Source organism: Apis dorsata, unplaced genomic scaffold, assembly GCF_000469605.1.
Source record: "Apis dorsata unplaced genomic scaffold, Apis dorsata 1.3 scaffold_317, whole genome shotgun sequence".
Classification (NCBI taxonomy): Eukaryota; Metazoa; Arthropoda; class Insecta; order Hymenoptera; family Apidae; genus Apis; species Apis dorsata.
In genome coordinates, this window is record NW_006263588.1 from 333,100 (window position 1) to 338,124 (window position 5,025).

Genomic DNA, 5,025 nt, shown 5'->3' on the forward strand with positions numbered 1-5,025 from the left:
TACGATGATTATGTTTTTATTCTTATAAAATCTTATAAAATTTCTCATGATTACGGAAATCAAATAATTTTTTTTTTATCATAATTGATATTATATCTTTCATTTTTCATTTTTTTTTTCCTATTTTATAAAAAATTTTAAAATTATTACGAGATTATAAATTATATTTAAAATTATTAATGAAATAAAAATTATTATAATAATAAATATAAATAAGAAATAAATTGAAAGATTGAATGAAACACGAATAAAAGAACTTACTAGTTTATTTTCCGCCCTTCCTTTTATGCATTAACGTACGTGGACGTTGTATCATTTTCTGTTTACCAAAGCTTGCGAAGTGGCATATTAAAAACGAGCCGAAAATATGTTGTTTAATTTCCACATTATCTTGATTAGTTTACAATAGTTTACAATAAAAAAAGAAGCAGAAGATAAAAATAGACCATGATAAAAGAAAATCATTTTCTTGCGTGCTGCATGCAACATGGACAGTTTTACACGAATATGATTAGAAGGTATAAATGTGTAAGTGAGTGCGCCATCGAATGAGACTTTTGGTCGAAGAAAAAGAGGGGAGTACGAAGCTACTAAGGTGAATCCTTGTATACTGTTGCGCCATTGAAAAAATTCCATATTCGACGAGTGAATACGACAGTTTCAGTTAGATTGTTTCCACATTGAAAATTAAATTTTTATATTTATTTATAGAGTATACATTGCATTTTAGATATGAACAGTATCTGAAAGAAAATATTTAAAATATTGTTTTATATGTACTTATTTATATATTATTTGATATTTATTAATTATTTTAATTTAGATAATTAAATTATCTAATAATTTTTAAATTACTAAAATATAAATAATAATGAAAATGGAAAATTATACGTTACAGACACAAATTTTTTTTCAATTTTTAATTTAGAAAAATCAGATTTTAATAAAATAACACAATTTATGTATTATTTAAAGAATTAATTAAAAATTAAAAATTTGAAATTTATTATATATTTTCAGATATTTTTTATTTTGAACTAAATTGAAATTATAGAATATAGTTTGTGCATGAGATTTTTTGAAGATATCGCAGTTCTATTTAATAGAACATCCAGTCGAGTTCCAGATTTAGCAGCAGTCTGCTCCCTCTTGTCTCAGGACGACCGGATTTTCACTAAAAAAAATGTAAGACAAGCGAAAAGCTTCTTTGGTTTGTTGCGTGCATTTCCACGAAGTCTTTAAAAGGAATTAATAATTTTCAAATGAAAAAAGAAAAAGTATGAACAATAAAGAGAATATATTAGTGATAAGTATAGCAACGTTGCACATTATCTATTTGGACAAAGCGATGATAGAGGGATATTAACCGTTTGCTTATCGCCTTTACAGATAGTATAGAATTCTTGATTTTGTATTCTTGCATATTTTGTCAATAACTAATAGAAATGAAAAAAAACAGAAAATAGTAATTCTATAAATAGTTACTATTCAATTTTATAATAATATTAAATAATATTATAAATACTTTTATATATTCTTATAATATTAATATAATATTATTATAAACAATAATACTTATTAGAAATAAAATAAATAATTTCTTAGATATATGAATCCTATTTAAAATATATAGAAAAAGTACATACAAATATATTAAATTCTCTACAAAAATGAGTTTTACATGGATCTAAGCTGATTTGGTCTGAAAAAAATGGATGTAAACGGCTTTTCAATCCCTATGAAAAACCTGTTTCTCTTCACATGTGCTTCTTGTTCTCCTAATTTCTTTAGAAAATCATTCTAAAATTTTGCTTCAATCATCTGAGCAAAACAAAAAAAGTTTTTTTAATTTGTAAAAGATATTATATAAATATGTTTAATTATATTTATAATTTAATTTCAATTAATAGAAAAATATTATATAATATCTTTATTAATTTTTTTAATTTTACCATTATAATTTTAAAATTATTAAAAAGTAACATTCTACAATAATTTTTTTTTTGATAATGTAAATTTCGGTTCATGTTTTGAGAAAAGAAGATATATATAGAATTATGCTAAGAGGTCTCTGCGCACAAGTAAATGGAGAGGTATTACACTCAGTAATTGTAATGAATGGTTACCACAAGGCAAAACACATCTTGAATAGTAGGAACAAAATGCACTGTTACATGGAATAATTGCACTTGACGCCAGAAGGTTTCTACCAGACCGACAATTCTTTTGCTATTGTATAGGGAACAATGTATCAGCAGGTAGCCGATCATCGATCAGGAATCCCTTCGGTCAATGGCCTTGCAATGCACGCCAAGTTCTTTTTATATGTATTTATATGAAGTGTTAATATATAAATCAATTGTTCTTGTACATTTATATAATGTATGTATTATTTGTAATTGTAATTGGATTTATCTTTTTCAAATTTCTAATCTTCTAGTAATAATATTCGTTGCGAATATTTCATTCTAATTTTATTGACTTTTATTTTTGTACTATATATAAAATTTATAACTTATATATTGATAAAATTTTATTATTATATATAACTAAATAATCATGTTATCATGTTGTCTAATTCTATGGATCATGGATTACAATTCTATAGATTAATAAAAAAATGTTTCTAGTATTGCAATAGAAAGAAATATAAGGTGTACTCTACATATAGGGCCAAGGTTTATCTGTGTAGACGAGTGTCAGTGGGTCGACACCCGCAAACCGGTCCTGACCACGTGGAATGTGAGCCCGCTGTGCGATGTTGCCACGTATATGCATGATTTTCCAAAAGTGCATCTACCGCAGGCTTATTATACGCAACACATGTGCATATATATTTTCTTGTCCTCTCAACTTTTGTACAATTTCGAAAAAACTAACTTTAAAGTCTGACTTTTACTAATCAAAATATTCAAATATCAGTTCATAGCAATATCCATCTATATGTATTTTTTATATATGCATTTTTATATTTTCTTTTTATAAATTTTGTAAATTATTTATTTTGCAATAATAAATAATAATTTTGTAATCATTTTTATATTAGAATTATTGTTTATAATCTATCATTCATCATCATTAAAATATAAAACTATATTTAATTACTTCACTAAATTAATAATTACTTAATGTTATAAATCTATAAATTATAATTTGCAATTAAATATAATAAAAATAAATCTCTATTATTTTCTAAATTTAAATAAATTTCATAAAAATTCAGCAATAATTCAATATTTTCTTAAAAAAAAAAAAAGAAAACAAAAATAGTACGTTTTATTTAAAAAATGACGCATAATTTACGCATCTATGAACGCACTATTCTCACCCGTTGGACAACCCTACTCTTCAAGGTCATTGTTCCTCTATTATACCAAGCCCTTCTTTATGCCTGCTAGAAACGAATGAATTTTTATGGCAGTATATTCTTAAGGAGCTTGACAATATCAATGTGTTTCCTGTGTAAGACACCTGTTATATCGCTACTCTTTTCTTCACTACATACAATGTGCATTTAATGCAATTAAATACTATCTCTTTCTTTTTTTGTTTTTTTTTTCTTTCAATCTTTGTCTTCAACCGTTATTTTCGTTACAGATCACGATCTGAGAATAATCTAAGTGACGGAAAATTCTTTGTGACGTAAAGAAAACTGCAAATATCTGAAAAATAACATATAATAAAAGAGAATTTTTAAAAAAAAAATGATTTTTCATTTTTCAATTTTTGATAATCAGAATCTATTTTATAGATACTTTTAATAGAAATCATTTTTAGCGATTAATAAAAATCAATAAAAAATTCTATACAAAATCATGTAAATTATAAAATTTTATACAATCATTATCAAATTTTTTACATATCATTATTTATATTATAAATGAAAAAATATGAAATAAAATAATTAGAATTTTAGTGAAAATTTTTACTTAGTTTTATAATTTAGCAATTCTACGCTAATATGTAATTTCTCTAATACTAACATTTCTCTTGATACGTTTTTATGCATTATGGCGTCTCTCCGGCGAAAAAACTTGTGAGCATGCGATTACAAGAATGTGATGTAATCCGCATGCGCGCGCGCACACATAAGGAAGTCAAAGAAATACTCATAACTTGTTTTGTATGCGAAGAAGAAAGTCGTTGAACCAGATTATCGGAGCATCGACCATGAAGTCGACGGCCGGTAAATAGAAACCTCCGCGAATAGAAACCTGTTTCTTCTTAAGTTCCACGCCCTTCCATCGAGTCTTCAATTCCACTAGAAACGGATCTTATATGTGTTACAGGGTCAATCTTCGATAAAATGTTGCCAGAGGCATCGTGGATTATGAGTAATAAGGATCTCTTCTGCCATCTTAAGGAAGTATAACTAACTTCCGTGAGAAAGATCAGATCATTTTCTTTTTTTGAAAAAGCGTTGCAATTTAAGCTTCGCTAACTTTAATTTAGTAGTCAATAGAATTGGCATATAATTATTAGGAACTATAATTATAAAATAAATTATATAAATAAATTATTATGATGATATTATATAAATAATATTAATGAGAATAGAAACAAAATGCATTAGTGAAAAATATTTATATATAACGTATTAATATATTTATACAGAGATATCTTTAGAATATTGATTCTAAGATCAAAACAAATACAAAAATGTTATTTAAGATTTATTAAATTATGAACAATTTAAATTTGCATTTAGTAGTAAAGTAGCAATTTAAATGCTTAAAATTTAATAAATAAGAATCAACCAACATTTTTTCATATCAATTATATATAATCTATTTATGTAGAAATAACTCTCTGAAAATGATATATATTAATTAAATACAATATATTAATACTTTAATATATATTGATATTAGAATATTTTATAGAACTCATACATTACAATTTTTTAATAAAAAGATGTATCTTAAATATATTATATTAATATTATAATAATATTATATTTATTTAAATATTATTTTTATTTTTTTATATTCTTTATTTTAATTATTAGATAATTTGAGATTATTT

General features: G+C 24.3%; 1 protein-coding gene and 1 long non-coding RNA gene across 2 annotated transcripts in view; one reads left to right on the top strand and one right to left on the bottom strand.

The window, feature by feature from the left end:
• Positions 1 to 4,374, bottom strand: part of LOC116185886 — a 14,410-nt gene extending 10,036 nt beyond the window's left edge. Inside the window, exon 1 of the long non-coding RNA XR_004150784.1 lies at positions 4,288 to 4,374. This is a non-coding gene — a long non-coding RNA (uncharacterized LOC116185886). The remainder of the gene's footprint in view (positions 1 to 4,287) is intronic.
• LOC102679163 (synembryn) overlaps positions 4,204 to 5,025 on the top strand; it is a 4,237-nt gene continuing 3,415 nt past the window's right edge. Inside the window, exon 1 of the mRNA XM_031511430.1 lies at positions 4,204 to 4,392. The gene's annotated coding sequence lies outside the window, so the exon portion shown is untranslated. The remainder of the gene's footprint in view (positions 4,393 to 5,025) is intronic.